At 46.0% G+C, this 23,748-nt stretch overlaps 1 protein-coding gene across 34 annotated transcripts in view; it reads left to right on the top strand.

The window, feature by feature from the left end:
• SORBS1 (sorbin and SH3 domain containing 1) overlaps window positions 1-23,748 on the top strand; it is a 234,363-nt gene that overhangs the window by 34,342 nt on the left and 176,273 nt on the right. For 5 of the 34 annotated variants that reach the window (XM_086378831.1, XM_086378824.1, XM_086378806.1 and 2 more), the window contains one exon: window positions 3,570-3,695. The exons of 26 other annotated variants lie outside the window; for them this stretch is intronic. The gene's annotated coding sequence lies outside the window, so the exon portion shown is untranslated. Of the gene's footprint in view, window positions 1-632; window positions 773-3,569; window positions 3,696-23,748 lie in introns of those variants that run through there. 3 more of the 34 variants (XM_086378846.1, XM_086378823.1, XM_086378805.1) reach the window with 1 other exon arrangement.

Below are 23,748 nucleotides of genomic sequence, written 5' to 3'. Positions count from 1 at the left end.
AGGAGGCCCCCGTGGGTTGGATCTTGGGACATGGAAAAGATTCCTCCTTCCTTTCTGTCTCTGACCTGCCACTGCATTGGGACCTGACTCTGAGCTTTGAGGACTGGAAGCTTGTCTTGAAGTTAGTGATATGACTTCATACTCTTTGCTGGATCAGCCCCAGTTTTCACTTTTCTGACACTGAGGTCCTGCTGAATTCCAGAATCAGTGTTTCTGGTGACCAGAAAGAAGATCAAACTAGCGAAGGAAGTGAAGTGAAGTGGAGTGAAGTCACTCAGTTGTGTCCGACTCTTTGCGACCCCATGGACTGTAGCCTAACCAGGCTCCTCCCTCCATGGGATTCTCCAGGCAAGAGTACTGGAGTGGGGTGCCGTTGCCTTCTCCAATGGGAAGGAAGGTGTGCTCTTTATCAGGAGAACCTGAAGAGGAAGAAGATTGGCTCAGAAGCTGCCAGAGAAAGGATGATGGAAGAGTTAACTCATCTCTGTTTGTCTTCCTCTTAAGATGAAAAAGTCATCTCTAAATTAGGGCTGACCTATTCAGTCACTGGAGCGCCGAGCTCTGTGTTTGCCTTCTACCTCTGCCTGCTGTTAAATATCAGCTGTATCTGAAGGTGTGGTGTGACCTTCAGCCCTCTCCCTCCATTCTTACTCTTTGGAGACTGGGAAAATAAGGGGTCAAGCAAAAGGGAGAATTTTGGCTCTGAGATCTGGCACACAGTAGCTGTTTAATAAACATTCTTCTGTCTCATCCAGTGCAGGACCCATCTGCGGTGAGTACATCAAATTCAGGGTGTGAATAGAACTGGAACCATCCTTTTTGTTTGTGTGTTTTTTAACAGAGTAGGTGGTGTTTGGAGTATTAAGGTTAGTGTGTGTGTGTGTATACACATATACACACACACACACAGATATATCCATATAAACAAACATCTTTTTGTAGAAATGTCCATTTTAACACATTTTACAAAGAATGAAATATCTGGTCTCAGTTTAGCCGCCTACTACCCTTTCTCTTAATTTGTAGAATCATACCTTTAGATCTCATAAATTAGATCTATCCTCAGTCTTACTGCAGTCTCTTAAACCTTCCAGCATTTATTGCAAAGTGTTTTTCGCTTTTTCATGCTCTTCACTGGACAAACATAATGCTTCATTTGTTTTTAAATAACTTAAAGTGTTTGTTTTATAAATCAAGGTGTATTTTATCATTCCATTTGAAAGGTTTTGCCTAAGTCTTTGTGACTCCATAGACTGTACAGTCCATGGAATTCTCTAGGCCAGAATACTGGAGTGGGTAGCCTTTCCCTTCTCCAGGGGATCTTACCGACCCAGGAATCGAACCGGGGTCTCCTGCATTGCAGGCGGATTCTTTACCAACTGAGCTATCAGGGAAGCCCTTGCCTAAGTATATTTAGGCATTTAAAAGCTTGTTTTAGATGCTAAAAATGTCTTTGAACTCTGTGTTTGGTATCTTCCTGGGTGGTGGGTCTGCTCAACATTTGTCAGTTTGCTTTTCTTATTTTGCGGGAGATGGGGTGCTGATGTCATGGAGTTGGTTGGTTAGGTTTGTTATGTCTTTGATGTCTGCTGTGTGGCAGCAAGGCTGAGGGGAATCAAATACTGCCCTCTTGAACAGCCTTGGAAAGTAGGGCTAGGGGAGCAAGACCAAGGCTACCGAGGCAGCGTCAGGTGGAGGCAACTTGACACTAGGCTTCCTGTTACTATCATTCTCTTTATTTTTTATTCTCTCTCTTTTGTTTTTGGTTGCATGGTTTTCAGGATCTTAATTCCCCAACCAGGGATTGAACCAGGCCCTTGGCAGCAAAAGCGCAGAGTCCTAACCATGGACCTCCAGGGAACACCCCCTTCTCTTTTGTTCTTGCTGTGTGTTCCTTGTTGCTCCTACTTTTCCAGCCGCTGAAATACTTTGTATACATTATTGGACTTCCTGCATCTAGGCCTGTGGTAAAGAAGGGGGCTGTGCCTTCCTTCACTCCCCCTTCTGCTCCTCCTCATAGTTCAGACTTTCTTTTGATGAACATTTTAGATAATGTCCTTGGCCATTTCCCCACGTCTTGCCATACATGTAGAAGTCAGTATGGGTTTTGCAAAGAGGGTGATGGCTCAGGGGTCAGCAGCCTTCCCCAGGATGGATGTCAGCTGCCTGTGACTCCTATTTTGGTGCTGGGAGGTGACTGTGCTCACCCTTGGCGGGGACCGGCAGTGGGTGGTGACTTTCACCAGGGCCGGCAGCAGCATAGGCTCAAGTGCCGCTGAGGCCTGGCCAGCTGGGCTCCTTGGCTCCCACTGTGCCCACCGCTGACTTCACCTTCAGCTCTTGTATTTTGGCTTCTGGAGTGTCGTTTGTACTGGCCATTTAGTCTGTGCTGTTCCACAGCCTTTTCATCATTGGAATTATACAGCTTGAACATTTTTGACCTTGTAAGGCTCTGTAGAAGAGACTGTAAATTCCAGATCACTCTCTACAGCTGGGGCTGACGCTAGGGAGCGACTGTGGCTTAGGTGGATGGCCTTGGTCTCTGAAGGCTGTTCTGCAGTAGGTCTTGAGTGTATGTTGAACACATCTCAGAGGGAGCTGATGCTGTATGGAAAACTGTGGTGGGCTTGAGCCCAAGGGAAGCTTGGGGATATATACCTGCTTCTTTCACAGCATATGATTTTTTTTTTCCCTCAATTTCCTGATGGTTCTAGTGATTCTGGCTTAATTAAGTGTATGGTAAACAGTCTCCTTTAGCTTGTTGCTTGAAAGTGAAAAGAAAGTATTTGTGGCTTCAGTTTGTGTCCAGCTCTGCTGCCCCATGGACTGTACCCGCCAGGCTCCTCTGTCCGTGGAATTCTCTAGACAAGAATACTGGAGTGGGTAGCCGTTCCCTTCTCTGAGGGATCTTCCTGACCCAGGGATCGAACCTGGCTTTCCTGCATTACGGGCGGATTCTTTGCTATCTGAGCTACCAGGGAAGCCCCAGAGTCCCTGCTTGTTGCTTATCCTTGCTTTATTCCAAGTCAGTTTCAGGGAACCTAGTAGGAAAGTCTGTGGCCTGTCATTCCTTCCATCCCCACCTGGAACCTCAAAGTCTCTAGTTAACCCTTACTTTGGGTGATGGAGGGCTGAGCCACAGCATGGTGGGGTCGTGGCAGGGGCCAGGCAGATGTGATTTTGTGATAGGTTTTGACTGATAGGCATGGTTATGTGCTCAGTGGGTCTCCTCTTGTAATGACCATCCAGCCCACTTTAATATTTCTGGGGAAACAGCTTCCCTGGGGCCCAGGGAGGTGAAGGACTTATCCTGGGTTGTATAGTCATGGAAGGACCCAGAACAGTTGTCTTTCTGCAAGTGTATTTTAACCATGTTGCATTGAGTCACCAAAGCCTGTATACCCTTCAGTCTGGAGAAACTTACACTCAGTGTGGGGAGAGGAACCTGAATATGGCTAATAGCAGACCCTTTGCAATCAAATTTGGGTTCTGATTCTAGCTCTGGTACTTATTAACTATGTGACCATGGTGTGTGCCTGACTGACGAGGGTCTGTTTCCTCACCTGTAGAGTGGGACCCATACCTGCTTCATTAGGTTTTGAGGGCCACCCTGGACTGTTCGTGGATGTAGCCACTGAGAACACTGCAGCTCGCAGCAGCATCTTCCAAGCCTTCAGAGCTCAAGCCGGGATGAGGTTTGTGTCATCTGTCCCTCTGTAACTGATACTGAGGAAGGAAGAGCCCCAACAAATTCCAAACCTACCTGGATCTTGGCTTCATTTAGCACTTGTCCTGTGAACAAACCAAGGCCCTGGGGGATCTGTGCCCATTGGAAGAGGATGCCTGTGGGTTTAATAGCGTGTAGGTTTTATAATCAGCCTTTATTAGCCAATTGATTTGGCAGAGGCAGATTGATTTTTTTTTTCTTTTAACGGGCCGAAAGAGTTGTGTGCTTTTCCAGGTAACCATGACTCAAGACCCTGTGACTTACCTGTTCATATGCACAGCCAGCTGAGCATAGACTGGTGTGATTCATTTCTCAAACATTTGAGTGCCCGGTATGTTCCAGACACAGGACAGAGTATCAGGGAAAGACACTGGGGAGCAGAAGCAGACCTGGGCCTTGACTGCATGGGCTTTATGTGGTTATGGGGAAGACAGACTGTAAGGGTAAAGTTCTAATCATTGTAAGGCAATGAAGGAGGACTTGGGGCCATGGGAGCATACACTAGAGAGAGTTAACCCAGACTGGAGGCCGGTAAAGATTCACAAAGAAGTGACAATTGAACTGAGCTGAAAAAAGTCTAGGGGAGTGGATGGTGACCTTCTGTGACACCCTCTGAGCCTGTCACCCTCCCCTTTTCCGTTGGTCTTTTAGGAGGCAGTTAATCCTCCTGCAGTCAGTCCTTCTGTAATTTCTAATGTATGCTATATATATTTATATTTTTGGCCACATCTCTTAGCTTGCAGGATCTTAGTTCCCTGACCAGGGATTGAACCCAGGGCCCTGGCAGTGAAAGCGTGGAGTCTGAACCACTATATCGCTAGGGAAGTCCCAAATGTAGGCGTATTTTTTAAAATTGCATAGTTTTCAGGACAATGATATAGTATGGCTACTATTTTAGGAGTTAATATAATCTTCAAGCATTTGTTACATGTCTACTACGTGGCATACATATGATCTACTGTGTGGTTTACATACATTGTCATCTAATCCTCTGACCAACCCTGTCAGGCTAGTCTTATGACTTATGGGTGAATAAATGGAGGCCCAGAAAGGCGCAGTGACTTGGGGTTTGTCTCTTTTTGGTCAGTGATGAGAAAACTGGGTTTAAACCTTTTGGCCTGTTGCCAGATCTGCTTGTGTGCTCTTCTGCCTCTCCCTCTGTAGATGGACTTTTGTGATTCCATCTTGAGGATCCAGCTCCATCTCTGTGTTGTGGCCGTGGGAAAATGCAATCTGGATTCCAGCCTTTCAGTCTGTACAGGAACTTTTGGTGCATGGTCCACTTATCAGTTGAGGATTGTTGTCCGTGTCAGGTCAGCACTGAGTCTAAGTGAATTTGGCTTGTGGTGTTTTTAAAATTGCTTTTTGAGTTCAAATCCAGAATTAATAGAGGGAGGTCATAGAAATAGTCACTTGAAGTAAGTAACAGTGGGCTGGATAAAAAGTAATGTCAATATCACTCCTGCTGCCAGCAGTGTCCCTGTTGGCCATGGGAAGAAAAATTGGTGTGAGCTGGTAACTCTTAATTACTTAGAGGTGAATCTTGGTGACTTTCCAGTGACTTGTCAGTGAGGGCTCTGGGTAAGGTAATCTCTGTCAGTCACCCCATCTCTCTGAACCTCAATCCTTTTGCCTGTAAAATGAGATACTAATTCTGCTTTATCTACCTCAGCATTGCTATGAGATTCAGATGAATTATAGGATCTTAGGATTAAAGGAGAGCATCCCTAAGATATCGAATTTGAAAGTGTTCTGTAGGCTTAGGTAAATGAATGTCACTTCTGTTGACTCACCATTATGCTTCATGTTAATAGCATACCATGCTGCTGCTGCTAAGTCGCTTCAGTCGTGTCCGACTCTGTGCGACCCCATAGACGGCGGCCCACCAGGCTCCCCCGTCCCTGGGATTCTCCAGGCAAGAACACTGGAGTGGGTTGCCATGTCCTTCTCCAATGCATGAAAGGGAAAAGTGAAAGTGAAGTCGCTCAGTCATGTCCGACTCTTCGAGACCCCATGGTCTGCAGCCTTCCAAGCTCCTCCGTCCATGGGATTTTCCAGGCAAGAGTACTGGAGTGGGGTGCCATTGCCTTCTCCAATAGCATACCATACTTGTTCTCAAACTTCAGCTGTCTTAGAATCACCTTCAGGGCTTATTAAGCTACAGACTGTTAGGCTCCTTCTCCAGAATTTCTGATTTACTAGCTCTCTCTCGGGTGGGGCTAGAGGATTTGTATATCTAATATGTCCCCACACGATGCTGATGTTGCCATACTGGTGACCACATTTTGAGATCCACTGGCACATACCACTCAGATCCGGAGCTGCTTGGCTTTGCCACTGCCTCAGGCCTATCACCTCATGGCAAATAGATGGGGAAACCGTGGCAGACTTTATTTTTTGGGGCTCTAAAATCACTGTAGGTGGTGACTGCAGCCATGAAACTAAAAGAAGCTTACTCCTTGGAAGGAAAGTTATGACCAATCTAGACAGCATATTAAAAAGCAGAGACATTACTTTGCCAACAAAGGTCCATCTAGTCAAGGCTATGGTTTTTCCAGTGGTCATGTATGGATGTGAGAGTTGGACTGTGAAGAAAGCTGAGTGCTGAAGTATTGATGCTTTTGTACTGTGGTGTTGGAGAAGACTCTTGAGAGTCCCTTGGACAGCAAGGAGCTCCAACCAGTCCATCCTAAAGGAAATCAGTCCTGAATATTCATTGGAAGGACTGATGTTGAAGCTGAAACTCCAATACTTTGGCCACCTGATGCGAAGAGCTGACTCATTGGAAAAGACCCTGATGCTGGGAAAGATTGAAGGCAGGAGGAGAAGGGGACGACAGAGGATGAAATGGTTGGATGGCATCATCGACTCAATGGAAATGAGTTTGGGTAAACTCCGAGAGTTGGTGATGGACAGGGAGGCCTGGTGTGCTGCAGTCCATGGGGTCGCAAAGAGTTGGACACGACCGAGCAACTGAACTGAACAGAGAGAGATGTGGGAAATGGTGAGCGTAGCTGTCAGTTCCAGGCCATGTGGTAGCCAGAGCTAAGTGGGCATTGGCCAGGTGGCTGTGATGTGTTGAGTTGGGTGGAAGCATCTTCACTGTTCCTTGGATCCCTTTGGACTTGGTAGTTACGCTTCTCAGGACTGCGGTGTGTGGGGCAAAAGGTACTTATTGCAGGGTGCTTTGGGCCTAACTTGGACAGTCCCATCCACATTGGTGAGCTCCTCCATTCTTGAGGCTGGCCCAGACCCACCCACACTGCAGCCCTTTTTGGTACCGCAAAGAAATCACCTTCTTTCTTATGATCTTCCAGGGTTGCAGAGGAGGGAGAGTCTCCCTGCTGGGCTTTATGGCTCATCAGCACATTCTCTCTCTGTCCCTCTAAGAGATTCTGATTGTTCCAGCTTCTTCCCTCTCTTCACATGTATGGTTTCTGTTTAAACCTCTTTCCTAACTGAAGCACCCAGCCTTTTCCTAAATTACCCCTATGTCAGAAGAGGACAGGCTGGAACAGGCTAGCAGCAATTCTCACACTTTGTGGGCCATGTTGAGTGTCTGGTTAAAAACGATTCCCTGGCCACACCCTCAAAGACTTTGATTTCTCAGGTCTAGAGAGATTAGAGATATTAAGGAAATAACTAAAGAGATTTTAACCTACTTTTTAGTCTGCTAATGTGTGGTGGACACCATTTTTATTCTAATCACCCCAGAGTGCTGCCTGGCCATCTGCCCTCCTTAAAGTCTCCCCTTTTTGAATCTGTATTCTAGCCCCGGGAGACACTTGCGGCTGGAAGGGGAGGCGGTTTGCTTAATGGTTGCTTTCTTGGTCGACCAACAGATGACCTGGGCTATAGCTTCTTGGAGTAGAAGAAAACCTCAGAATATCAGTTTTGTCCTCTAAGAGAGGTCTGTTTAGTTCAGTCGCTCAGTCATGTCCAACTCTTTGTGGCCCCATGGACTGCAGCATGCCAGGCCTCCCTGTCCGTCACTGACTCCCAGACCTTGCTCAAACTCATGTCCATTGAGTCAGGGATGCCATCCAACCATCTCATCCTCTGTTGTCCCCTTCCCTTCTGCCTTCAATCTTTCCCAGCATCAGGGTCTTTTCTAATGAATCAGTTCTTCGAATCAGGTGGCCAAAGTATTGGAGCTTCAGCTTCAACATCAGTCCTTCTAGTGAATATTCAGTGCTTATTTGGAGTGTATTTCTTAGTGCAAAGTCTGCTGCTGCTGCTAAGTCGCTTCAGTCGTGTCGGACTCTGTGCGACCCCATAGACGGCAGCCCACAAGGCTCCACCGTCCCTGGGATTCTCCAGGCAAGAACACTGGAGTGGGTTGCCATTTCCTTCTCCAGTGTATGAAAGTGAAAAGTGAAAGTGAAGTCGCTCAGTCGTGTCCGACTCTTCTCGACCCCATGGACTGCAGCCCACCAGGCTCCTCCGTCCATGGGATTCTCCAGGCAAGAGTGGGTTGCCATTGCCTTCTCCGAGTGCAAAGTCTAGGTGACCTTTGTAGCCCACATTTGGTCCATTCTCACAGCTTTTTGTGACTCATAATGGGTTTTTAAATTTTTCTTTATATGGCTGTCTGATGAGCTGTCAATGGACTGATTTTTTTCTCAAACTATAAGCATATGATGTGTGCATAGTGATGGGCATACAGGTATCTAATCAATGGTGGGGTAGGTAGCTTTTCCATGATGTTTTTGGGCTGGTCACCCCTTGATCCTTACATTCAGCTGAGAACCATGGCAGTAAGGGTCTAGAATTGGCTTGATCTCCATAGTGCCTCTTAGCTGGAAAGCCATTTTTAGTACAGGCTCTTGAGGATTGCTATCATCAAATAGTATTTCCAAGGAGGGAGCCTCAGGCAAGTCTGGTCCCTAACCGAAGACCAAGTTTTTAACCAAAAATAGACCAGCATCAGGAAGGGAGCTGGACAGACAACTCTTCCACTGCATCACTTGTTGGCAGAGGCTGCTGGCTATGACAGAGCTAGCCGGGCATCCACCATGGCAGTAGATTGCTCGGAAGGCTGGTTGAGTATGAGTTTTTGTGTATGAGGGAGAAAAAGTCCTTACTTCAAACAGCATTCTTCCTGTGTCTCCCAAGGATAGATTTTTGTCCTCTTAAATGTTTGTTTCTTTTTTCCACATAATAGTCAGTGTTCAAGATTGTGGAGAGGGAATTCAGGAAACGGCCCAAGAACCCAGTTTTCAAAAGGGCCTGGGCAAAGTCTCAGCATTTTCTAAAGGGCTCTTTCTCCTCTGGATCCCTTATGCGGTGGCATGCCAGCTCCCTCCGGCAAGATGGTCGGTGCTTGGCCCGTTATTTGTTCTCAGTCTAAAGTAACTTTTTGGTTCACTCTAGTCTTTTTTAATTTGTAGCTTATTGCATCTGGGTTACTAAATTTACATTGAGACCATGGCAGCGATTCAGTACAACCACAGACCCAACGACAGAGCTGCGAGAGTCCCTTGTGGATAAACCTGGCTAGCCCACAGAGATCTTGCAACCACGTGCTGCCAGGGTCTTAAGCCCAAGTCTGAATTTAATATTCTTCCTCCTGCCCCGAAACTGCCATTGCAAAGCTCCTGGTTTTCCTCTGCTTCTCCACGCGGCCAAACTGAGGTGTGGCCAGTAGAGAGAGAAGGGTTTCCAGAGCCGAGGTGGATGGAACCATTTAAGTTCAAGGAGACTGATGAGGAAAGGAGTGGTGTTCTGATTGCATTTTTAAATGGGTTGGGAATAACACTGGCTGGGAAAACATTATCAAAAATCTGCAAAATCAACATTCTTTCTTCCTGATAAATATGAAAGCTCGGCAGCTGCACCTCCCTCTCACGTGTTTGGCCAACTGCTGTTCGGGACATTGTGCCTCCCTTGGCGGCGTATGGGGGCTGATTGGAGCCAGGGTTGGCATCCCAGCTCTTTGCTGCATGGATCAGGGTGTTTCAATGCTCTCAAAAACTACACAAGCTCAGGTTGTCACTGGACTTAAGCGGGGGCTAGCGGGGCGTGGGACAATATCCATCCATCCATCCAGGGCTACATAGACTCTTTGATATCCCTCCACATTGCTAATCAGGTTTTTCGAGTTGAGACCCAATGCAGGCACAAGGTGATCTTATTTAAAGTCAAAGGTGATTCGTGGGTGATTTCTTTTCCATCAGGATCTTCACCCTTTTAGTCACCCCATAACCTCTGTTATACGAGAGGATTTTGTTTATTTCAGAGAATCAGCCCACACACAAGTTTGAAGCAAGTCCAACAGGAACATTTGCCACCGTATAAAAACTCGTATCGTCTTGCTGCTCTTTGAGAACCGAACTACCTTGTCTAGTCGCCCCTCTGTGCCTGTCCCCCAGTTTCCGGCTTCATTTGCCAAAAACTCACGGTGTGGGAATTACTGGTATATCTCTCAGAATAGGAGCAATGGCCTTTTTTCAGGAAATACTTGGGGGAAAGCAGAACTGCCTCATTTATGCTCCTTTCTTTCTTTAAAATATTTTCATATATCTTCACAAGGAAATGGTTTGGAACTGTTACCAAGAAGAATGCAGCAGTGACTAAGAACCATTCTGAGTTACTAGAGTGCAAGCCTGTCAAATGGAATCTATTCGTTTCTTGACATGGACTCAGGGACCTGCAGTAGATGCTGTAACTACTGTGTATGTGACCCAGGCCTGAGCTCAGTGAAACATCTAAGGGGAAGGATCCCATTAGGAGCCTAAAGCTAAAATGGAAAGTGAGGGCCAGATGATAAAGCTGCAGGTGAATTCACTGCTGGCAGGGTTATCAGATCAGATTTGTATTTTCTGTGGGAGGCAGTCCTAGGATTGTGCCTGGTCAATATTTTTTTTCATCAGACCCTTGTAGCTGTTGAAGTCAACTGTGTTAAGTATGCAGTTCTCTTAGGGCTGGAAGAGAGAACTTAGAATTTTTCCAATTAATCTGAGCTAGGAAGTTCTTTTAAGATGTATCCAACATCTGAGTTACAAAAGCCTTATATGTATAGGATGGGGGTAACCTGATTTTAGAAGAAGCTCTTGTAGGGGAGAAAAGACTCAAAATGTTTTGGATGATCAGAGAAACATGCAGGTCCTTCTCAGAGGGATGGAGGAGTAGGTAGTTCTTTAGCTGGATACCCTGATGGTTTTAGGTTTGCCTTTTGGTGGTGGTTTAGTTGCTAAGACTCTGGCGACCATATGGGCCATAGCCTGCCAGGCTCCTCTGTCAGTGGGATTCTCCAGGCAAGAACACTGGAGTGGGTTGCCATTTCCTTCTCCAGGGGATCTTCCCCACCCAGGGATTGAACCCAAGTCTCCTGCATTGCAGATGGATTCTTTATCACTGAGCCACCAGGGAAGCCCAGGTTTGCCTTCTGGATCTATTGATGTTCTCACAGGGGGTGGTGCTGGGTGGGGGAGCCTGGCCCTTCCTCCTGCAGGTCCCCAGGGGAAGTGTGAGTTGACTTTGACTTTAGTCCTCCTCCCTGGCTTCTCTAGGAAACCATCCCTTGCCCACACAAGGCCTGTTCTGTGCCTACATTGGCTTTTCCAGACAGGGATCAAAGCTCTTATTTCTGAGGGTTTTCTAGTCAGACTTACAGCTGCCTTTGTGCAAAAAAAGGGGGAAAAAAAAAAAAAGGCAGCAGGGACCTTAGAAAATGGGTGAATGGAATGTTTTATGTTCCTGTTTTAAACTTCAAGACAATTCTGCAAATGCAAAGAGTAATAAGAATATGACTTCAATTCCATATTCCATCAGCTTTAGAGTCTCAGGGAGAATGGTATAGGTGTGAGATGAATGAAACAGGAAAGTGGTGTGGAGTGGGGAGGAGAGCTGGTGACAGTGGGCAGGGAGAGAGAAGCAAGACACGCATGGGGAGAAACAGGGCACACAGGCAGAGGGTTGGAAAACCCTTCGAGGTGAAACCAATTTTCAGTAAGGCTTTCACCCCGCTGCTGCAATTTGATGTCTAAGAATTCTGAAAATTGCCACACCACTATCCAAAAAGTACTTTTTTTTTCCTTTGTAAATGCACCCTGTAGACAAAATATGATAACCTGGTATGCTTGTCCTTAAAATCTTAATTTTGACTAATAAAAGAAGCAAAGGCCTAAGTTACTTAATGCTTTAAAAAATAAAATGTTCTTTCTCCAAAATAAAACAGAAACCTTATGGTCATTGGATAACTCCAAAGAGTTCAAGCAAATTCTCTTTTTATTGATATATGTACCTATACACATGTATAAAAAGAAACTACCTCCAAATCATCCAGTGGTTCTCTCTGGATAGTGATTGTATAATTGTTTTTCCTCCTTCCCCACTTTTGGGAGGGGGTGTTACTTTCCAATTTTTTCTTACAATGAACAATATTTCTTTAATCAAGAAAAAGTTACTAGAATATAATACTCTGGTTAGTAAATATGGAGAAACCACAGTTAAGTGTTATCGTTTCCCTAAAGTACTTAAGTTGGGAAATACATACATCCAAGGTACCCTAGTCCCACCCCCGTTTTCTTCTTTTTATAACTTGTGGTTTTGTCAAATTTACACACGCGTGTGGTTTCATGTGTGCTTCCGAGGTGGGGCAGTGGTGAAGAACCCCCCTGCCAGTGCAGGAGAGGTAAGAGACATGGGTTTGATCCCTGGGTCTAAGAAGATCCCCTGGAGGAGGGCATGGCAACCCACTCCAGTATTCTTGCCTGGCGAATCCCATGGACACAGGAACCAGATGGGCTACAGTCCAGGGGGTTGCAAAGAGTTGGACACAACTGGAGCAGCTACACACACACGTGTGCATGCATGGTTTCAAGAACCAGATAGGTCTTACAAGAACTATTTACCGCCTCACTTTCACCTGCCATGAATACCAAAATCATAGCCATCATCTTTTGGTATTCCACGTTTTTTAATAGCTTGCATGTTTTGCTACTTTGAGGTATTATCTGTTGACTCCACCTGAGGATTTTGCTCTTCTTCTCCACCCTGTGTGCTGTGCCCACACACTTTATTTTCGGAGGAAAAATTCCTGTCTTCTCCAAAAGTCACAAGTGTCATGCCTTATCCTAAGGGACATGGAGGGTCCCTACATGGAATAACATGCAAACCTTTTGGCCTTATATGATTTTGCCAATGAAACTTTAAAGTTTGTCCAAAATTCTAAGTTTTAGGTTTTAATCGGGCCATGTGTTACTAGCTCCGTGGACCAACTGTAACCAAGGGCCAAGAAGCTGGGTTGAATTAGGCCATCTTTTGGATGTGGGTTTTTTGGACCAATAACTATTTTGTTACTCTTTGTTTTTACTGTAGATTATAGAGAAAACACACCATCCTGGTTAATTGCATGTCATTGTTTGCTGGACTTGGTTATTTTGCGGGTCTTAGAGGCAACTTTCTTGAGCTCTGAGCTTTAGGACATTCTCAAGGAAGTGACTTCTGCCTATATTTGGTGATGTCCAGGGTTTGTGGGGCAATGGCAGAGCTGCCTGTGTCCTGGGGACCCAGAGGGATCTGTATTAAGTGCCAACAGTGCTGCCTTTCCCGGAAAAGCTGTTACATATGGCTTGTGGACTCCCAAGTCTTGGCATTCCACCCTGTTTCTAGAGCCACCCACAGACACCTCTGAATTCTTTGTTCAGTCTTAGAGACCATTCTTCTGGGCCAGCCTGTCTCCTCCTGGCTGGGAAGTGACCCCCGCCTCTTGCCCTTGCCTGTCTCTGAGGCCCTTCTGAGCTCTGGAAAAGACTTTACTGGAATCCATGCTAGTGATCTTGCCATCTTTCTCCTTAATGCAGAATGAGGGAAGGCCACAGGGCAGTGCCCTCTGAAACAAAGACTGAATCTTAAAGTTGTGAGGGACCTTGGAAGCCACATGGTTTGTACAACTCTGCTTACATGCCTCCAGCAGTGAGAAGCTTGCTCACTCCAGGAGCTGCCCTGTTCCAATACTGGGTGCTCATCTATTGCAAAGTCCTTTCCTGCTGAACTAATAACCTTGTCTGAGATGCCCCTCCAATAAACGGATGAGGGCAACCTTGAAACTTGTCAACAAATTATTCTTCCTATTTTTTTGGCATAAGTGATATTGAAAGTGGTTTTAAGAGGCAGCCATGAAAGATGTTGGTAAAAACATGTTTTCTAAGCACTGAGTGTGTTTGCCAGAGAGGTTCAGTTTTGTTTTTCTTTATTGTTATGATTTTGATTTATTTGCGTCTGGTAGAATGGTATCAGTGACATGAGGAATAATTACATATCTTTTGAAATTCTAGCCTGGAACCCCACCAGGAACTGACCCAGATTTGTGCCAAGGAACACATCCTAGGTTTGGGATTTTTTTTTTTTTTTTCCAATGTGTGTTTAAAAAACACTTGTTTGAAATGCTAGACTTTTTGATACTTAAAGAGCATTGTTTTAGTGGGTGGAGTTCTTGTTTGATCCTCTGAGTTTAAACTTCTTAGCTCAGGGGTGGCCACAGTGACCATCCTGTGTTGTAAGCTTGAGAGATCTCTGAGAGGCAGGTCTTACACGTGTGTGTGTGCGTGTGTGCACGTGCCTTGTCTCCCTTTTATCAACCAGTTCTAAACTTTTCTTGATTCTTACAGCTTTTACTGATCTTCAGACGTGCTGGCTATCTTAGGAAAGCCATAGGATATCATTCTTTAAAAATGATTTGACTTTGAGAAACAGGCAGCGATAGATCAACATGGTAATGCTGGGGGTTGGGTTATCATTTCCTTTGAGATTTCCTTTGTTTTCCCAGCTTTATAGGATGAACATGTATTGCTTTTATATTGGAGGAAATTATTTGGGAAGGCGTGGTGGCTTCCAAACTTACTCCTTGTCTGCCAGCGAGGTAACAAGGTAGAGGAGTCAGGAAGGATGACAGATTGGAATGTGGAGATGGTGGGAGCTGGGACTGCCCTGGGAACTGATATCCCCAGTCTTTCTTACTGTCAAAGTGCCTTTTTTATTTTTACATGTATTTATTTTTCTTCTAAATGTGCCTTGCTTTAAAAGATTTCATGTAAGCCAACGTCGTGTTTGTTAGATAGTAATTCCCTCATTGTTGATCAAAGACTAAATGCCTGTTAGCGAGTTACTGGGTTATTTTGTGAAGTGGTGCTATTGCTGCTGAGGGTAAAGCGTGATGTTTGAGGCCCTTCATTAGGCGCTGTGTTCTCCACCTTCATTGTTACCTACGGTGGGCTGGGGTTCTGCAGTTAGAGCTCTTCTGTATTTTGGGCTCAGGACCCTGTGTGTCCCTCTGGTACAGGTAGTTCTCCCCCACAAGCCTGCCTTGGTTTTGTTCTTAATACAACATGTGAACAACAGCAGGACAGTAAGTGTTTGCGGCCGTGCTAACCTTTGTCTGCTTCCTCCTTCGTCATCCTCATCCTCCTCATGGTCATCAAGCTAAGCGAGCACTTCCAGTGTGCCGGATATGTGTTAAATGTCTGCACTGATGACCTCATTTGAGCCTCATAACGCCTCTGAAGCAAGGATTGTTAATTAGCACCCCCCCCCCCGCCATTTTATTGACAGGGAAGCCGAGACTCAGAGGGTGAGTAACTTGTCCAAGGTCGTGAGACCAGAGAGCTGCAAAGCCTGGACCTGAGTAGCTTCCCGTCTCTTATACTTTCCTTTCATCTCTTTCCTCCTCAAACTTTTCTTCCTGGGCTAGGGCCTCAGCTTCAGATCTTCTTGGCGTCCCATCGGTTGGGTGAAGTATATCACCTTGTTGTGTACCTGGAGTTAGTTGTTTCTGTCTTCACAGCTCCCTAGCAGGGGGTGTAGGAAAGATGGTCTGACACCTGGGATGGAGGGGAGCCTGGGCCACAGCACCTGTAGCCCTCCTCCTGCACCCCAATGGGTCAGGACAGAGTGGACTTATTCCCAGCTGTGTAGAAACTGGAGTTGGGGTCTGGTCTTGTCCTTTTTAATTTCCCACTGTTAGGGTGGGGCCTTAAGGGTCTGAGGAGGCATTTCCCAGCCATAGAAATGCTTATTCAGTTCACCAGAGTTCTTTTTCTCCTGCTCTCCACAGATAGGAAGCATAGAAAGCCTTGCATCCCTTCCTTCTGAAACAGTGAGGAAGTCTTAGGAAGCTAAGTGAGAAACTTCCCACAGGATGATCTCGGTTCTGTTCCAAGGATAGCACGTGGAAGAGGGTTGACGTTAATTTTTATTGGGTGTGAAAAGCTGATGAAAACTTTGTGGACTCTTCCCCAGAAAAAGTACAGTGATAATAACTGTAGCATTTATGTGGTTGTAGGCATTGTACTAAGCACTTACATGTATCGCCTCCTTGAATCCTTCTCATAACCTTGTGAGGTGTAGAGTTCTATTATCCCTATTCTACAGATGAGGAGACTGAGGCCCTGAGATGTTTAATGACTTGCCTGTGTATGTGCATTTAGAAAGTGGTCAGATTTGCATAGGATTTCAGTGGGACCCCAGGCTCTGGGGTACCTCAGTCCTAGAGTACAAGTCACCACCTGCATTGCTGAAAATTGGGATATATATACACATGTAACAGGATATTAGATGGATACCAACCCTGCAGCTGGTGATGACCCTGCTTGTCAAGGAGGTGGAGGAAGGAGAGGCAGCTCCCGGCTTCCCCTTTACACAATCCTCCCCCATCCTCTTAGACCAGTTAGGTGCAACCACGTGGAGTTTCTGAGTGTCCAAGCTTTGCAGGGCTCCCACACAGTTTTCTTACGGGCATTTAACAGTAGGTGTGGAGTCAGACAATCTGGGCTTCTCTCCTGGTTCTGCCTCTCTGAGCTCAGTGACTTGGAGAGGCATTCTGCTCATTTGCCAACCAGGGAGCTTGATGAACTCTGACTTTCATTAGGACAAGGAAGGGTCTCACCACTGTGGGAGGAAGGCCATGTTCTTAATGTGTCTTCAGTGTGGCCCATTAGCAAGCAGCCTACTCAAGGTACAGTGTGCATGTTGTTCTGGTATTACAGGGCTAGAAACGGACCTGTAACTCTGACCACGCTTGTAGCTCTAAAAGGTACAGTGGGTATTTTCACAGAGTGACAGTGATCATAGTAATTAAGATTTTTGAAATTGTTTGTGCTCCTCGTCCTGCCTGCTGTTCTGTTCTGTTCTCCACCTGTTCATGACCTGCATGGCAGGTATCCTTGAAATCAGAGAACTGTGGAACATCAGGGCTGGAAAGGAACACTAATCGCCTATGGCCAGTCTTCTCATTTTGCAGGCTTGGAAACAGGCTAAGAGAGGTATAGGAAGTTGCCCAAGGCCACACAGCGAATCCTTGGCAGAGCCAGGCTGTAGGGTGGCGTTCTTTCAGTTGTGCCTGGCCAACAGCTGTCCTCTCTTCTTACCTTGTTCATGAACAGACATAATTCTTCATCAGTTTTGACCTTGTATAGCTCTTCTCCCCTCTGCTTGTTTCCTTGAAAGCAGAGGCTGGGTCGTTCTCATCGTAGTTTCTCCCTCTTCCTCCTCACTGCTTCTGATGCTGCCTCTGTGCATGTGAACGAAGGAGCAAAGCTGTTGCATAAACAGAGCTATCTCTGAAGTCCTTTATATGGTGCTCGGCCCCCTGTTCCACACATTCAGGTCATGGTAACTTCTCCAAGCACCGGGATGACTCTCTGCTGTAGGCAGAGACCTCGGAACGCCCCCTCTCCATGTGCTCCTTTTCCCCATTCGTATAATGATCGATATACACAGTCAACATGTGCTAGAAGCTTTTAGAGGTCAAGGTGGGCTGGCTGCTTCATGGCTGTGCTGGGCTGTCTCTCCAGCAGAGGTATTAGTATAATCTGGGTGTCAATAAAGAGCATCTTTTCTGAAATTGGACTGGCTGATTTAAGGAGTAACATTTAACACTCCTTGGCCACATGCCACTGTGAGTGTTCATGGACTTTCTCTTCTCTCTGCTAAACAAAATTGTTGTCTATTACTCAGCCTTCCCAGTTACCCTACCTTTTAAGGAGAATTTTCTCCTGGTTAGCTCAGTTCCTGGGCCTTTTTCATGTAGGGAAAACGAGTGGAGGCTGTGCTGGAGAACTAAGAGATGGGTCAGTCAGAGTTTGTGTGAGTGTGTATGTGGGCTTGTATTTGCGTCTGAAAAGGCCCAATACTTGTGGTGAGAAGAAGAAACAGAGGCTAAAGAAAAAGAGAGGGAAAGTGTGTACGAGCTGGGGGTTGGAGGGAGATGAAGAGGAGAATCTATAGAAGGGTGACCACTGGCTGTGTATGGGATACTAAGTGGTAGAGAAGGAGGAGGGGTTTTAAAGATGTTTTCCAATGTATTAAGAATTGCATTCCCTCCCACTGGCATTCAAGAGATCAACAACATTTTGAATTTTGTTTGGGCTGGATTGTAATTATGATTATGTGATTGTGATTATGACTCCCAAGTGAAGTCAGGGCTACATAGAGACAGTTACGTTCATGCTACTCCGGCATGTTCTATCTGGGAGATGGAGGCTAGCTATGGAGCAGAAGAATGTGAGAAGCAGACTTGGGAGGAGTGATCTAGGAAAATGCTCTGTGGTTTGGGTGCAGGGGCTTAGGGCTGATGTGCCAGAGTCAGCGTGTAGTTTGTATTACAATGAACAAACCCCGATCATTTTTCTGCATTGAAAATTTTAAAAATGTATCAGAGTTTTCAGATTTGATGCTTATTCACTTTGTACCCTATTTCCAATAAAAAAAAATATGAGACAGTTCAGACTCAGTGGGGAAAATGTAGTGATTCATTTACATAGTATTTTTTTTTTCCCCCATAGAGAGATTTGCCCTAAGAAGGAAGAACAAGTTGAGTTTCATGGTCATATTTTACTGACAGAAATACTGGGAAGGATATTTAAATTTTTGTTCTTCAAGAAATTACTCTTTTGTGCTGGTTTGAGATGGAGATGGCTTAGCACAGGGGAGGTTTTTAATCCAAGGGAAGGAGCAGTGACTGTTTGGTTGAGATAACGTGCTGTCTCCTGCCGGTGTCCCTCCTGGGGCTGGATTGATCCCTGTGCTCAGCTGTCTGGTGTTCGTGTTCATTAAGATGACTTCTTCAGTGACTGAAGGTAGCAGAAGAATAAAAAGGCTGCTGGAACTTGCAGGTTTGCACATGGACATCCTGGCCCCTTCTCTGGGCTCCTAGGAACATGGGAGAAACACTTCTGCAGAAAAGCATGAAGGGTTGGCCTGACATCCAGAAGGTTCTAGGAAACGTTGGTGTTTGGGGGACCAGGCAAGGACAGAAAGAAGACCTGCCCTGGTCCCTCTTGTATGTTGCTGGTGGAAGAAGGGCACAAGTGTTGAGTACCAGCTTTAGGAAGACATCAGTCTGATGCTTCCAGATACTCTTATTTTACTTCCCTGGGCCCAGCGTGCTGGGTGTTCTCATGCCTGTATCTGGGGAGGAACTGAGCTTCAGAGACATTGAGAACCTGCCGAGTATCATGTACTTGGTAGGCCTCGACAGGCCTGACCAGAGCCCTCATTTTTCCATTAGGATTCTAATCCCCATCCTAGAATGTTGAGTGTCTCCTTGAGTGTGGCTGTGTAATAGATGTGAACCGTGTGTGCCATTTAAGATTTTCTAATTCTCCAATTAAAAAGTAAAAAACGTTCTAGTAGCCACACTAAAAAGGTAAAAAGAAATGAGATTAATTTTAACTGTATACTTGTAAATCTGGGCTTCCTAAGTGGTGCTAGTGGTAAAGAACCTGCCTGCCAATGTAGGAGACATAAAAGACACAGGTTCCATCCCTGGGTTGGGAAGATTCCCTGGAGAAGGGCATGGCAACCCATTCCAGTTTTCTTGCCTAGAGAATCCCATGGTCAGAGGAGTCTGGTGGGCTGCAGTTCATGAGGTCGCACAGAATCAGACATGACTGAAGTGACTTAGCATGCATGCTTGTTTTAACCCAGTGTATTTAAACATTATTTCAATATATAATCAGTACTTTTAAAAATCAGTGAGCTATTTTGTGTTCTTTTTCCGTACCAAGTCTTCAAAATCCAGGGTATACGTTCCTTTTACATCTCAGTTCATACCAGCCACATTTCAAGGGCTCAGTGGCCACATGTGGCTAGTGACTGCCTTACCGGACCACACGGCTCTGGCATCTTTTGGCTGGAGAGGTGTGTTCTGCCCTGGTGCCCAGGTTAGTGAGGGGTTTTTCTAAATTAATAGTTTCAAAACGCCAAGGGACGAAATCAGTGCTGTACTTGTCTGCAAGAGAGTCACCTGAGGAGCGTCGTCTAGAGTCCCAGGTGACTCTGTAGCCTGACTGAAAACTACTGCTCTAAAAACATTCGCTGGGCAGTTCTCCGGGGCTCTGTGCCTTGGCCCCACCCCCTCTCAGGGACACTTGCATTCCAAGCACGTTCCTTTTGGGAGGTGGTGGTGGAGGTGTGATGGGAAAGGTGGGGGAAGGCATGCCCCAAGGGCCTTTTCCCTCCCCTGCTGAACAGAACTGCCATTTCAGTGGAAAAACAAAATGCTGCTTATATATCTGGGTGTGATCATGCATACGAGGTAGAACCTTCTCTTTTGGTGGCTGAGGGCAGCATCCTGTGTTCTCAGGAAAGGTGAGATGAGAGAAGCAAAATATTGATATTTAGGGCAGAAGGGGATACTGTGTATTTAAACTGCGTTCTTTTCCAGTGGTTTGGTTTTTAAATTTATTTGCTGACTTAGAGTAAAAACTTTGATCCTCGAAAGTCCAGGGTCCAAACCTCAAGTGCCTCAGGCTGGGCAGGTAACATGCCATTAAGGGTGGAGGGGTTTCAAAACCAAACTTACGGGAATGTTTTTCACCAAAATGTGGCAGTCTCCCTTTTTTCTGGAAGTAGAAGATCCTCTTGGCCTTTCATTTCCCTACTTTTGATAGAGAAATATTTCTAGGAGGTAATGCAGTGCAGGCACCCCGAGGAATAGCAGCTGACACTTGGCTTTGGTGTTTAGGGAGATGAATCTGAGAGCTGTGCCCATCTAAGGGAGAACAGTCACTGCACAGTCCCCTCTGCTGTTGTCTTGAAACCTAGTATCACCAGATCGTGCCATTTTTAAGGAGAAACCACAAAGCTAGAGTATGTAAAAGGTAAAAATTGTTGAGGTTTTTAAAAGAATTTTAAAACTTAGAAATACAGACTCATAGGAAGTTAACTGTCCTTCTCCCCACTGCAAAAGATGCAGGGCTCTTGTGTGCCCTTCCACCTAGTGGTAGCATCTTACATAACTAGCACAGCATCCAAACCAGGAAGCAGGCACTGCTGCAGTCTGCTGTCCTTATTCAGATCTCACCAGTTTATAGATGCACTCATTTATGTGTGTGTGCGAGGTGATTTAATTTAATGCACCTTGACTAAGTACCACCCATGTGCCAGGTCTAAGGCCAACAGGGATGAGTTAGATTGGACTCCAGTGATCAAGGGACAGTTGGTTGGGGGAAACAGACTAAAGGATTTCAGTTATATCACCCTGGGATAGAGGGGAAGGGCACTGGGCACAACCAAAGGGATCTTGAGGGACAAGAGGGAGCTAACAGCTACTAAGGCAGCGGAGGGAGCTGCCTGAACAAAGGTTTCTTTATTTTAAAAAATTTTTATTTAGCTATTTTTGGCTGTGCTGGGTCTTCGTTCCTGCGTGCCAGCTTTTTCTAGTTGCGGTGCGCAGGCTTCTCATTGCACTGGCTTCTCTTGTTGCGGAGCATGGGCTCTGGGACCCATGGGCTTCAGTAGTTACGGCACGTGGGCTCTAGAGCCTGGGCTCAGTACTTGCAGTGCATGGGCTTAGTTGCTCCGCATCATGTGGGATCTTAGTTCCCAGACCAGGGATTGAACCCACATTTCTTGCATTTCAAGGTGGATTCTTAACTACTGGACCACCAGGGAAGCCCTTGAGCAAAGGTTTATTAGACTTTAGGCCTGGTGGAGCCACACCGCTGAGCTGTGAGCTTAGTGGTGTTGTGGAGATGCATGGAAAGCTGGGTATTGGAGAGATGAGCTGGAAGAGTCTCCTTGTAGGTGGCCCAAGGCTCGTTCCTGTGAGTCTCTGCATTTGCTCCTCCTCCTGTCTGCAAAGCTCTTTCCCTGTCTCTTATTGTGGCTGGGATTTTTCTCACCAGGGAGAGCTCAGGTCAAATATCGTTTCTTAACTAAGCCTAGCCCTGACTCGGAGAAGGCAATGGCAACCCACTCCAGTACTCTTGCCTGGAAAATCCTGTGGATGGAGGAGCCTGGTAGGCTGCAGTCCATGGGGTCATGAAGAGTCGGACAAGACTGAGCGACTTCACTTTCACTTTTCACTTTCATGCATTGGAGAAGGACATGGCAACCCACTCCAGTGTTCTTGCCTGGAGAATCCCAGGGACGGGGGAGCCTGGTGGGCTGCCGTCTATGGGGTTGCAGAGTCGGACACGACTGATGCAACTTAGCAGCAGCAGCAGCCCTGACTACCTAACTTCAGTCCTACCAACAAAAACTACTTTCAATCCATGATTATCTTATTTATCACATCCTGGGAGCAAGAATATTGCCTGACTTGTTCATTGTCAAGATTTTCCCTGGGGGCCCTCAAATCCGAACCAAGTATCTTGTGGAGATATCTTATCTTAGGAGTGGATGGGAAGAAAGGAGGGTCCCACCACCTTTGGGAGGAAGGAAAACATATCCCAGTGGAAGAAAGTATGAAGTCACTGTGAGTCATTTAAATAAAGTAGGTGTGCTTTTTTTTTTTTAAAGGGAGCTAAAAATCATTTTGCTATTTTTTGACTAATTTTATTCTACTTTAAGAGCTTTGTGTCATTCAGAGAACTTGGAAACTTCATTCTCCTTCCTACTGAATCTGTGGAGTAGGTGGGAGAGCTATAAAAAGCTCCCAAAGATCTCTTTCTTCTGCCACTGGGTGTGGAAGGGGGACAGTGGGGCAATAAGACCAGAGGTGAGCAGTGTTTGGGAGGTAGGAGCCACCTGAGTATTGAGCATCTTGGAAGCTTCAGTGGCATTCAGGTCCTGAGGGTGTGGCACTGGACCCAGTGGGATTTGCTCTGAGAAGTAGGGAAGTGCTTTCAGAGGTCAAAACAGTTCGTTTTGTATATGTTAAAGACATCTTAAAGTAATAAATGCAATATGATTTTTAAAATCTGCATAAAAAGGAAAGATAATCATTGTGGTTTGTTTCTTTCCTGACCTGGTCAGCCTCAAGGCCAGTTGGGGATTGATTTTTCTCGCCTGGACCATCTGGGTTTATTGATGGAGGAGTTGGAGTTTGTGAGGGTGGAAAGTCTCCCATGAGCTTGGGAAGAAAGTTGGGCCTTGGAGTTCAAGTTACCTTCAGTGGACACTCCTGTGTGCCAGGCTTTGGAGGGGTGTGTGCAGAGGGGGGTAGAGCCAGGATCTGGGTGAATGTCATGGGCAGGATGCCTCAAGGTCAGGTGGAGTTAGGACACACACGAATGAAGTGGCAGGGGTTGGGGAGGTCATGAAACCAGAATTCCAGGCAATGGTCAGGGACCCAGAAGTTTATAGGAGCTGAAGAGTAATAGGAAACAGCTCTGGCAATCAAGCAGTCCCAGAAATTTGAAGCTGTGTCACATCAAGCCTCATAGCCAGAATTATGATCAGATTCCTGGTGGGAGATAGGAGCCAGGCCCCACCATCCCTCAAAGGCAGAGGACAGGTGCTTTGAGCATCAAGTTGAGGGTTAGGGTCCATTAGGAACCTCAGATTGCATGTCTTAACTCTTCTCTCCTCATCACTTGGTAAACCTTTCCTTGCTGACTTCAGCCTTTGCAGTTGAACTTGACCTTGGGAATACAACTGGATTAGTGCTTTACCAATCCTACACTGACCTTCTGAGCAAAGTCCTTCCTAGTCTACTGAATTAGTGGACTAATTGATGGATGTGACTAATTAGATTCCAGAGGCCAGTGGCAAGACTCAGTGGTTAGGGAATGGATTGACTTGGTCATCCTTTAGTTGAAAGGCATGAAATTTGTGGTATACATTGAAGAGAGTTT

The sequence above is a fragment of the Bos grunniens genome, chromosome 26 (genome assembly GCF_055505025.1).
Source record: "Bos grunniens cultivar Pamir isolate PY7600 chromosome 26, Bosgru_T2T1.0, whole genome shotgun sequence".
Classification (NCBI taxonomy): Eukaryota; Metazoa; Chordata; class Mammalia; order Artiodactyla; family Bovidae; genus Bos; species Bos grunniens.
Note: the sequence above shows the minus strand (reverse complement) of the source record. Positions and strands in the feature narration are given on the sequence as shown.